The sequence below is a fragment of the Cyrtonyx montezumae genome, unplaced genomic scaffold, assembly GCF_038088225.1.
Source record: "Cyrtonyx montezumae isolate F1298 unplaced genomic scaffold, pur_monq_1.0 scaffold_26, whole genome shotgun sequence".
Classification (NCBI taxonomy): Eukaryota; Metazoa; Chordata; class Aves; order Galliformes; family Odontophoridae; genus Cyrtonyx; species Cyrtonyx montezumae.
In genome coordinates, this window is record NW_027072003.1 from 3,079,455 (window position 1) to 3,092,294 (window position 12,840).

Below are 12,840 nucleotides of genomic sequence, written 5' to 3' on the forward strand. Positions count from 1 at the left end.
TAAATATCATGGGGTTTATTTCTGATCGTGATTTAGCACACGGAATCTGGAGCTCCTCTAGGAGTGGCAGCTGTATTGTTTTTGCCAAAGCCCACGGTGTAACACCCCTCTTTCCCCCCCCTGCAAGCTCACAGAGCCGTGGGTATTAGGGGAGCCCACAGTAGGGTGGATCCATCACATGGTCCTATAATTACCACTCTTTTGTTCCTTTTTCTCTTCCCGATGCAGTAGATGCCCTCCCTGCAAAGAGACTTGTGATTATGTGTGTGTGTGCACGCGTGTGCTCGAGGGTGGGTGAAACCTAATTGTATATTATTAAAATATTATGATTTTTCCCATTCCAAGCTGTAGGCAACGTGGCACCTCCCCAGTGCCTGGTGCAGCTGGCTTTGACTGGCACTTGCAAGGTTGTCCTCCAGGTGCTGCATCAGAAATCTTTTGACACAGTGTCAGTAATTAAGTGTACAATTAAGAGAATGTCTGCAATTAAGTTCAATCAGTCAGTCAATCAAATCTACATTTGTAAAGTGTTTCTAAAGGGCCTCTCATCCAAACCTCCCCTCTGCCTTCACAGCGTGGTGGAGCTGACACCAGACACGAGGCAGTGCCTATGGGAGGGGACACAAAAGGGCTGTGGGGTGGGTGGTGCAGTCAGCAGAGGGTATCTGAGGCTCAGCTCTGCTGAATGGAACTAATTTTAGGCAAGGAGTGCAGATTCACAACTAAAATAACTACTAAATGGGTTGGGAGGTTAGATTTCTGTCTCCCTGGATGTCCAGCTCAGCTCCATCATGTTATTGTGCATCTCTGTCCCTATAGAAAGAAATGAAAAGGACAGGGATTTTGATGAGATAAGCTCCCTTGGCTTCGTAGCATTCCAAGCATCCTTCAGCTCATGCCAGCTTCTGATAGGGAGGGTCTTTTCTGTTCTTGTTGCATCTGTGGCTGACCCGTGACACGTGTTGCCCAGTAGGGGAACGTGGAGGGGAAGCACTGCCTGCCCTGCTGTGGTTGTTTGATGCATTTTCCCCAGCTGTGCCTCTCATGGCCCATCCCATGCTTGAATCTCTTTTTAGTTACTCAGAAGAGTAACTTGAGGGTTTTCCTTGTCTCTGGTGCTACATCAAGTTGAGCAATGAGCCATGGTCTCTTTGATAACGAGCTTGCATTTACATAGCACCTGTCATCTCTTCAAGGAGTTGTGCTAAGTGCACGGTGTATTGACAAAGGCTCGTCCATAGCAGCGTGCAGCTCTGGCACTTTGTCTGCTGTCTTCTGTATTCATTGCTTTAATGCATGGAAAGCTGTCAGCCAAAGTGTCCTTCATCAGCAGGAAGAAAGAACAACTGGCTAGGTGCTCTATTACTGTCAGTGCTGTAAATATACTTCAGTGTATCACTAATATGCTGCTGTATTTCTGTCCTTGTAGAGCTCCCAGTGCCTTACAAAGGCCCCATTGCACTGGGAAGATGAAGGCACCAACGATGGGTGAGAGGTGCTGGGGATCTCAAACAGAGCGTGGGATGCCCCAGTGCTGAGTGCTGCTCCCTGACCCTGCTGCAGCAGGAAGGCAGGCACCATGGTTTTATTACGTGGTAAGTAAGCAGGCTCGTGCATTTCCCACATCCTTCTGTTTGGCACATTTTATGTATACACCTGTGCTTAAATGGTTTCAATAGCAAAAAGATCAGGAGTGCTGCAGGTGTGGGGAGGAATCTGTTGCTTTTCTGGTTACAGCCACCCAATGGCTGCAACCAGAACTCCTAAGAAAGGTTTGTGAAGGTCTCTGTTCTCGGATACCCTGAAGAAAATTATTCCAGGAAAAACTATGAAGATCTCTTTTTTGGTTATACATTTCAAGATAGCTCTGGAGATTGAATGCTACAATGACAGTTGCCAGATGATTGGTGTTAGATGTGACGCTTCTATGCATCAAATACGTTTAACTGCATTAACCCCTGAGGAATGAACACTGATACCTTAAAATCTTAACTCTCCCTTGCCTTGAATCTTATTTACATTTATTTTATTACCAAATAAGTGGGCCTGCAGTTGCAATGGTGTTCTGCCATGCCCTGAAGATGCAGCTGGAGGGAGGCAAGGACGGATGCCTAGGGGATCCCTAAGGAAATGCACTCTGGTGTTTGTGCCCAGAGACAGTTCTTCCTGCACTTGGCTCCACAGTCCTAGAAGGGAAGACAACTGAAAGCAGTGGTTACACATCTTATTTATCCACGTGAGCATTTAATATGGTGCTAATAAGGTATTTAAGCCCTCAGAAAACCAGCTTGTGGTCTTCGTAGACTTCTTAATCTTTACATACGATGCAGAAAGTACGTACATTTTAAAAATGGGCTCTTACTGGAGATTTTGAAGACACATTCAACTCATTAAAATGCTCGGTGTGCTGCTCCTTTGTTTGCCAGCACACTTGGCCTCTGTTCAGGTGCCTGGTGTACCTGTGTGGTTTCCTTTCTCTGCCGATGGGAAGCAGTTCCTCTCGTTGCTGATTTATCTCCATGTCTCTTGTGCTTCACTCCACTGAAATCTGGTTGGGTATGAGACAGACTCCGGTGGAATGAAGGACAACAGAACCCATGGATTGTCCTTATTTCTCCTGGAAAATGCAGGTGTGCTCAGTGCATCTCATGGTACATTTTAGGGACGTGCAGCTGGTATCTCTGTGATGCTCAAATCATATATAGGAGGTGTGAAACTCTACAGTTAGTGCTGATGGGAATCTTCTAGGCAGAAACTCTCCTTCACGGATAAATCTCCCCCCCTCTGTTTTCATTCATTTTTATTTTAGCCTATAAAGTTGTAAGCAGGGAATCTGTAGATCTACAAAAGTGAAAGAATGCAGATAGGCAAGCTGAGGAATTGTCTGGTCTTATCTGCAGTAACGAAAATGCATGAAGCTACTATTTTGCTTCAGCCTCACAAGGGCAGAAAGAATCTTGAGTGCAGCCCTACATGGTGCGTAACTGAAGTCTGACACCAGAGCTTCTCATAGCACACAGAGCAGGAAAACACAGTGTGTCCCAGCACAGCACTGCCAGCATGCTGCTGATCATGTGCACCTCATTGTGGCTAAATTCAGTTAATTACATCATGGGGGGATCTGAGAGCCTGAGCGCAGCACTGTCCATACCCTCTAGGAGACATCCATCCTCTTCCGAGCTGTTTCTCAACTGTTAGGAAAAAGAAAGGGAAAACCTGTTAAAAGCATTCATCCTTCCTCTCTCCCAGGATTCTGGGGAAGGAATGTGATCATAAACAGAAATATGTTGCTACTCTAGTTCTCGTTGCGCCTGCAAAATTAATACCAAAGTTTGAATGTAATGTGTAATGTTGGACTTAAACGTTGCTCCTCATTTCAAGAGCTGGAAACACTAAAAATTCACCCTGAAATCCTCAAATCTCCCAAATGAAACAAAACCTGAACATATTTCGTCAAGGATTGGCACATGTTATTGGAAACAATGAGACACCATTGGGTGGTTTTGCTTCTCAGGGCCTTGAAGTCATGTCAGAGACCCAGGCCCCAGTTCCTGCATCCTTGATGCCTGTGTTAACTGGGAGTACTGGACTAGTGGTGGGCTTTGGCTGCTCCCCACTGATCAGAGAACTGGGGGTGATGTCAGATGTAATTTGCTTGAGCTTTGCAGGTTAGGAAAAGGTTGGTTAGGAGGCAAAGCCTTGGAGGTGAACAGCAATGCTTGGCTGTGCTCTCAGGAGGGGTAACCAAAGCACGCTATGGAGGTACTGATGATAGAGAGTTTAACAGAACAAATAGCTTTGGGTGTTTCTTGCTTTTCCTTTCAAATATAAACCTGCTGTCTGCTGCTGCACTGATGCCCCTCCCTTTGCTTTGTCAAGACATGTTGAGAGCTTCTGGGTAAGCCCTGAGAACCAGCGGCCTAGGCAGGAACTCATCAACTGACATTCCTCCTGGTTTATTTGAAACTCCTTTTATCAGGCAAGTTGCGACGGGCTTTAGTGCCTGAACACCCAGTGCACAGCTTCCAGCTATTAACCACTCCATGCCTGGAACTGCTGGTGGAGAAAATTAACAGCTGCAAGGCTGGCCTTGGCTCGCTGCAGGGGCAGCTCAGATTATCAAGTAAAGGCACGTATCAGCAAAACCCTACATTAAAAACAACAGCAATACAAACTCGAAATACAAGCTCCAGAGACCTGCACCCAAAAGCTAACCGCCCCTCCGCCTTGAAAAAAGAACTGGGAGTGTATTAATGGTGAACAATATCACTTTCTTTGTTCTGCCCTTTAATGACTTGCCACTGGGTCTTTGCTTTTCAAGTTGGGATGTGGTCTTGTGCATCTACCTGAGCTACAGCACAGATCCATTGCTCCCAGACCTTTAGCTAAAGGTCAGGTACAGCCGTACTGGACTTCTCTGAACTTTAACGTGAGCCAGTGTTTCTATATTCTTGTCTGTAGGGAAGCAAAGAGATAAAGGTAGATGCTCTGGCCAAAGCTCCTAGAAGTTTTGTTCTATTGAGTGCACTTTGCATTAGTCCCAGTCATTACAAACCCTTGATATTTTCCTGGAAGTGTCTGAAAACAGAGCCCTGTCCGGAGAGGTATAAAGTAACTTGCTTCATTATCACAAAGTTGCATTCAAAATTAAGCATGAGTAAACTGTTTTCTGAAGGTGAGGCCTGGAACAGAGCATGAGTTCCCAAAGCAACACACACACATCTACACCCCGTACCTGGTTCAGCTGTTAGGTCTGGCAGGGAGCCTGGCATGGGCCTTTCCTAGGACATGTGCTCGGAGCGTATTCTGCTCGTTCATAGGTTCCCATTTTTCTGCCTCATCTCCAGAGCTGGATCTGGAGAACGTAACGCACTGCAAGGTTGAGTTCTTCCCTGCTTTCCCAAAGCCTTTCTTTGAGATTAACTGGTTTTTGTTTTTCTTTTAAGGCAGAACACCTTTATTATATTAATTTTAAGCCAGTTTTACAACTTCGTGGTCCGCTCCACAGTTGTTCATTGCTCTTGGAGAGGATCCTGCTTCTACAGCAGCAAGTGAAGTCACTTGGAGAGCTCACCATTAAGGGATTTAGAAGGCCTTCAGGCTCTTTTGCCAGCACACAACAGGCAGAGGAAAGGAGATGAGCAAGCTCAGTGCACGGACTGCTCTGAGCCCAAGGCTGGGTGCAGCTTCAGCATCCCTAATGCCACAGAGCACTGTGTGACTTTCAGACTTGAAAGAACATTGCAAACATCAAGCTAACGTTTGATTAAATGCTCTCTATAGGCTGCTGAGCTCAACCTTTACATGTGGCACCTCGAGCCTGCTATTTGTTGGTAAAAAGCCAGAGCAGCTCCATGGCTTGGAGTTGAACTCCAGTGCTCTCAGTTCTTGCCAGTCCTGGAAGAGTTTTTGAGGACGTCCCTCCATGTATTATCAACTGATGCTTTGAAAAACTGTGCCCATACTTAACAACAAGAAACCTTTCAGATGCTTGCAGCTTTCCCTGCTTAAAAGCTATCTCCCGGCCTTGCTTTCCAAAGAGCAGAGGGCAGATGCTGCAGCATTCTCACCCATAGTGCAGCAGCAACTGGTGGCAGCACTGCAGCCTCCTGAGACCCCACCTGCACACCCTGCTTCCCAGCCACATCCCCCCCTTCCACCCCCAGTCCATGGGCTGTGCACTCACCTCTGTTAATTGGGTACCACTCCCGTCTTGGAACTGTTTTACTTAACTTTTAGCCAAGAAAAAAAAAATAATAAAGGGGGTTATGGGGACTAAAACCATCAGGTTAGAAAATAGTTTCAGGCCCTACGTGTTCTCTTCTTGTTGTTCTTCCTTCCGTTGACCACATTTCCAGAGCAAGAACAGCGGTGGAGTGCTGATGCTGTGCTGCTGGGGCGCAACAGCCGAGCGAGGGAAGAAGGAAAGCGGTGTTAGGGCAGGAGGAGAGCGGGACAAAACAGGAGGAGAGCGGGACGGGGAGCGGAGCACCGCTGCGGAGGTGCACTTTACGCACTTGGAAAAAAAAAAAAAAAAAAAAAGGAAAAAAAAAAAAAAGCGCGCAAGGGGAGGGAAGAAAAGGGAAAAAAAAACCACCAACTCTTTAAAAAGTGCTGGAGCAGGAGAGGCAAGTTCTGCCCACTTTAAGGTGGTGGCCCCAGGTGCAGTCTTTATTTGCGCGCCTGCTCAGGCGGCTCCGCGCTCCCGCGGGCGCAGCCAATGGAGAGGGCGCGGCGGAGCGCTCCGCCCCGCGCTGCGCTGCGCGGACACTGCGCTCCTCCTCCGCCCGTGCGCTGGGATGCGCCTGCAGGGAGGGGATACGGGGGTGCGTCATTGATGGGGCTCCGGAGAGGATGTGTCCGAAGCGACACGTTCAAAACCAAGCTCAGAACGAAGCGTTTGCGTTTTCCTTAGGTCGGGCCGCGTTGGGATTCTTGAAGTTGGGTTTTGTTATAGCGGAGCTCGCCAAGGAAATGGAAAACTTGATCTGAGTGCTGGCTCTGGAGTGCGTGATGCATGGCCAGGGTGGGTTGCGATGCTCTCCCTGTGTGTTGGGAAGGGTTTGGCTGTAGGAACTCTGGGACATGGAGGGGTGTCTTTCAGAGTGCATCTCAATTCCAGCACTAAAGGAAATCTGTGTGAAGTGAGTCCCCCTGAGTCCCTTAGTTAAGTGAGTCCCCCTGAGTCCCTTAGTTAAGTGAGTCCCCCTGAGTCCCTTAGTTAAGTGAGTCCCCCTGAGTCCCTTAGTTAAGTGAGTCCCCCTGAGTCCCTTAGTTATATGCACCTTTGAATGCCTTTCTGTACTGCTAACAGCTCAGTACTGTTTTTCCACGCTGTTTCCCAAATGAGGAGTGCAGATGAATCCTGCTCCCTGGCTTGCTGGTTGGGTAAGCTGGAGATCCAAGCTGAAGCTGCTTTGGTTATGACACAGGTAGTGAGGTTTGCATGTCCCCTTCTGATTGTGCTGAGTTGCATTTAGCAGCAGCATGCATCGCTCCGAGTGAAAAGTTTGGGTTTTTTAGCCACGCATCCAGAGCACAGAGTCAAAAATATCAGCCTGTAAATGCATCTGCTGGAGTACTCCTAGAGAAAGAGAAGCCATGGTATTTCACACATCAGATATGCACGACTGGTTATCACTTCTTGGATTATGTATTTGTGTTTATTGTACCCATTGCTTGCTTTGATTTTGTTAGTGCTGTGTGAGCCAAACTCTTCAGTTCTGCGCTGCTGTGGGCTCTGAAGCTAGAGCAGTAGTTGTGCTAGACCTAAATCAGATCTTTATTTGCTGCTGTAAAGCAAGAAATAGCTTTACCATTTACCTTCTGTCGAGGACGGATACGGTGGGGCATGCTGCAGGGTGGATGGCTGGGTAAGAACGTAATGCTGTTCCATTATACCCACTCCCTGCAAATATCAGTCACCTGAAACTTTCAACACGTGGCTGTTAGGTGGGAAAGCTGTCGGCACATCATAAAGCTGCTGCTGCCAGCTCCCAGGCCCTGCTGATGGAGAGGTGTCAGGGGATGGAGGCTCTTCCCTGCGGTGTCTGACAGGCACATTCCTCTGCTTGGCTTCCCAGGGGGAACCCTGGGTGGTCTGGAAGGGTTGTCAGCTTTGACCTCTAAATTTGTCCACTGAATGGAATCAGATTATTTACTCGGTCTGTGGGGTTTGACATGTGAAACACAGCAGAGGAAAGCTCAGGGCCACGTCTCGGAATTGTGCACTGTAAATTCAGTTCACAAGCAGATAGAGAATAATTTGCTGTTTTTCCTCCTTTGCCTCCAAAGTTTATTTATGATTGGTGTAAGAAGCTCTCTGTAAAGCAACTGCCTGCCTAGGAGTAAGGAACAAATAGAGCCATCAGACTTTGCTATCCTGATATTTCTTATCACAGAAAAACGAACCCCAGGGTATCGCTGTTTCACTTTGCTTTTGGATCATTTCTGCGGTGGCTCTGCAGTGTAACCTCCCTCCCTGCAACCCTTCCTCTGTGCAGCACTCACTCTCCCACATGCATGAAGGGATGCAGTCCTGTAGCCCTTCTCGAGCACATTCAGAACTCGTGTGATTGCAGGGAGTCATCTTCCCTGCTCTGTTCTGGCCTTAGCATCAGAGTTACCACTTACTGTTGTTAAAGTCAGCTTTGCTGGCATTTCTGCTTCCTGCTGCCCGCCCTTTGCAGGTACACATTCTCATTAGCATCACAGCAGAGGGGTGAAAGTGCAGTGTTTCACTCCTCACATACCCCCTGCTCTGCTCTGACAGATGGGTATCTCTGCATGGTCACCTGTAGCCCCTCTGAGGCCGCATGGAGCGGCACCTGATAGCACTGAGGCTCCAGCTGTCCTCCTTGAACCCGACATCTCTGCAGAGGTCCAACAACAGATGACAGTTTCCAGTAATTTTACGTTAAATATTCTCAACCCTAATTGCGTATTTGCAATTTGCAGAGGAAAGGGAACCGATTGCACCGATCTCTCCTGTCATCCTCACCCCATCCCCAGGCTCCACACAAGTTTACATTCCCCTTTCACTTCCAAATTTAAAAGAAAACACTGCCTCTGTTCTCTTCCCATTCCCCCTTTGGCAATGGGAGTTGGCTTTGGGTTATGCACCTGGTTCTGCAGCTTAGTTAAATATCTGGCTCTTCCACATTAACCCATCTGGCTTCTTTCTTCCTTTAGAGGCATTGATTTAACTGTGGGATGTACCCTTGGCAGTCCTGTACATCTCTCCCTTGAGTCTGGTGGCAGTGACTGCCTGGGGAGCAGTGCTGCTTTGTGCTCCAGCCCTTACGGGGTGATACAGCAAAGCACAACATTAAGGCTTTCAAATCCTTTGGTCTGGTTTTGCTGTTTTGCTCTTGTGCTGCTCTTTTAGCCTGAAGAAGTGAAATAAAGTATAAGGAGGAGAAAGGATGGAGAATAGAGTAAGGGAGGAAGAAAACCATTCTTCAGGGGGTTTAATTCTGTCTTTGCAGCGGGGAACACTTCCCTGAAAGCATTTTCTTCTTTAAGAAAGAGAGATCCATACTGTTTTGTTCTTGTTCAGCTTGCTTTAGTTGCTTCAGGAGTTATCATTCACTTCAGACCCCAGTGAGAGCAACCAGCGAGCTGTGAACTGCTCTCTTGGTGCTGTGCCTCGGGGCTGCATCCATGTGGGGCACCTTCATGCTGCTGTGCTTCTCTCACTAGATGGTGTATGTATATGCTGGTGCCCATAGATTCCCACACAGGAGCTGTGCTTGCTGCCCCAGAGCAGAGCTGCAGCACACTGCTGGCTCTCACTGCTCTCAGCTCTGCTGGGGAGAGGTGGGGGCACCCACGTGCTGCCCCATTGCAGCCTTTCCAGACTCATCAGTGTCTCTCATCCTGTGTTTGTTTTGGGATGTTGCTGCCCAGCCACTGTTTGTGAGGAGCCCTAAAAGCCAGACGCCTCCGTGCACAGTGCAACGAACTTGTAGGTGAGCTCTGTAACAATCCATGCCCAACAGAAGATTTTAAGTAGAGCTTTGGCTGAGATTTGGTTGGTCTCAGAGGATTTGAGCTGTAAGTCCATCTCAGACCTCTCTCAATGCAGTTATTTGTACCAAGCCCTGAGTTCCAGGCCAGCATCCTTCTGGACCATTAGGCAGAGCAGGCTCACAGGTCACTTCAGAATTGAGGCTCTCGGTGCATGCTTGGGTCTGCAGGCTTCATTTGATAGCAGAAAGGCAGAATGAGTTGTCCTCCCAGCAAGACGAAGGCAGCAGTAATTTAGAAAAATAAACCTTTTAAGCTGGTTTACGTGGCCCACAGTACTGCTGGGGAGTGCACTTCTCAGCTTTGGGGAAGAAAGAAAGGGGGGAAGAAAGAAAGAAAGAAAGAAGTCTTGGCACATGCCCTCGTACAGAATGAACGTTAGGCAGCAAAGGTAAGATTTCTAAGTTGCCTGTGAGGGTAACTTGGTGCTGCCCTGCTAGCAGCAGCTGGCATTGCTTTAGCCACTGTTTCACAAAGGGCTGTACCTCTCAGAAGGGACTGTGCTGTAAGAGCCCCATTTGCCTGCTCCCAGGCTGGAGCCCTGCCTGCTGTGAGCTCCCACCCAAAGGAGAGCTGATGGCAGAAGCTCAGGGCTGGGGAGGGGACGTAGCAGGAAGCTGATGTAACTGACTCGTATATGCTTGTAGAGAGCTGTGCTGTTTGTACTATAAAGATGTACAGAGAAGCGTAGCACAGGGTGGAAAACTAAATTACAGAGAAACCTATTACCTGGAAAATATGGAGGTAATATTCCTCCCACTGTTCTGTTGTTCAGAGCAACGCTAAAAAGTTGCCTTCCACGATAACAGATGTTCTGAAGAATCTGATAACTCTTGTGGGTGGGAGGGAGGGCTCCCAGGGAGCTTGTGGACTGCAGGAATAGTATTTTTATTTTTTAATGTATATCAGGAACCATGAACAGTAGGCCAAGGCTGCTGTGGGCACACCTCCATTCCTACCCCACCTGTAAATCAAAGTATGTCTGAGGAAGGTAAGTGAATTGCATTGCTTTAAGCCTGGCGTAGTAGGATGCAGGCCCCCAAATCACTCCAGGTCCCCACCCTTAGGAAAACACCTCGGTCCCTCCACCTGGAGGAAGCACACTGCCTAAAAGTTGTTGCATTTCTGCTCCTTGCCTCCACCTGACTCGAACCGCGTTGTGCGAAGCTCTGCTCGGTGTGCAAATAGAAGAGGAGAATATTAGATCTCACGTCTAAGCAAACAAAGCAAAATGAAGGCAGTGCTGCAGCTGGCAGGCTGCTGCTTGAGCATGGCTGCACATCAGGATGCAGCACTGCAGTGCGTGCGGGTTCGGAAGCAGCTGGGTCTGACTTCTCCCACTATGTTCATATTTAGGGCACGGACGGGAACGCTGCTGACAGCTCTGATGGTATTTGCAGATGGAGCTTTCTCCTAGTTCTTTCAATTAATCTATTTATGATTTCATGCAGGTTAGGTTTCATTTCCTGCCGTGACACTTTTGTTACCTTGAGCATGTGCCAGCACGTTCCCTTCAAACAGACGTGCTTCTTCATTACCACTTGAAACAGCAGCTCCTCTTCCTGCAGCAAACCTCGAGTCTCCCAAAATGAAGAGATGCAGGGAAGCTGGATGGAGAAGCTTTGCTCAGGGGAAGGGCTGGCACAGTGTATGCCGTGGTTGATGTGGGTATGTGTTGTGCCTGGAGTGCTCCTGCTGCCTCACTGAGAGCATTGGTTGGTGTTTCTCCCCCAAAGAAAGCAGAGGGTGCCATGGATGGCCGTAGGGTTCAGTGGTGGATTTGCCCTTTCTGTGCCAGTTTCTACGTAATGGATTTGGGCGCAAACATTTCCTTGTGCAGTCACATGCACTGCTGTGCTGGGATGGAGCAGTTGCTGTTTATGAGTACGTTTGTGTTCGCAGAGACAGCGACGGTGGTTCTGACTGTCGTCCTTATGAAACTACAAGTGCTGACAAGGCTGAGTGTTAAATGTAGTCATGAAAAATACGAGTTTAGTTTGGATAAGTATTGTTGGCTTCCGGAGGGTTTTCATTGTGTTCTAGCTTTTACTAACTCCTTTTACTGGCAGTGCTAAGCCAGGGTGTGGCAAAAATGGATTTCTGTGGCTTGAGCTAAGCCAAAAATGCCAAGAAGTGTGTTTTCTGTTTTGGGCTCTTTCTTTATTTGTAGATACTAGAAGTAGGTAACAACTTTTTCACAAGTTTCTGCAGGCACCAACTGTGCATCTCCTCGTGGCTCTGTGTGCTAGGCAGGGAGCATCTCCCAAGCATTTGGCACATGCAATTAAGACAGTAGTGGAGTTAGGAGCAGGGATGCTATGCGAGACCACAGTTCAACCCTCTCCCCCTCCACATGGGCATGGAGCTGTTCCCTCTGTGTCTCTATGATCTGAACTCGTGCCCATTTCCAGCACCAGTGCAGCACTGAGCTCCTTTCATGGGACGTGGTTTGTTTCCTGGAGGTCAGTGGCAGACAGACCTTCCTCCAAGCCCGCTCTTCCCATCTGTTCCAGCATGTCAAGCTTTGTCAACTGATTCTTGGCCTTTTGTCTGCAGCTTGTGAGTAACACGAGCCCTTCCCTTGGGGACATGCAGGTACACGCTGGCTTATCGAGCTGCGATCCCAGCCAGGGACACGCCTTTGGGAACGTTCCTTTCTCCAGTATTATTCAGCTCTGTGTTGTCTTGACTTGTTCTGCTCTGCTCTCCAGCGAAGCTGTGCACAACTGTATGTGCCAGCTTCCAGAGCCTGCTTAAATCCAGGGAAAACGACCCTTCAAATCATAGGATTGCTCAGGTTGGAAAAGGCCTTCAAGATCATCGAGTTCAACCTCAACCTATCCATGCTACCCTAACTCTAATAACCCACTGCTAAACCATGTCCCTGAGCACCACATCCAAACGGGTTTTATACACATTCGGAGATGGTGGCTCCACCACCTCCCTGGGGAGCCCATTCCGGGGCTTAATGACCCTTTCTATACAGAAGATTTTCCTTATATCCAACCTGAACCTCCCCTGGTGCAACCTGAGGCCGTGTCTCCTGGTTCTGTCATTGTCACCAGTGAGCAGAGCCCAGCCCTGCTCTCACTGCAGTCACCTTTCAGGTCTTTGAAGGGAGCAGTGAGCTCTCCCCTCACCTCCTCTTCCCCAGACCAAACAGCCCCAGCTCCTTCAGTCTCCCCTCGTAGGGCACATTCTCCAACTCCATAGTACTGGCAGTGCTTAGGAGCACATGCAGCTGTTTAATGCAGTCTGAAATCTGCAGCATGCTGTGCTGAAGGGGAAAACCAATCATTTCCATTTCTAATG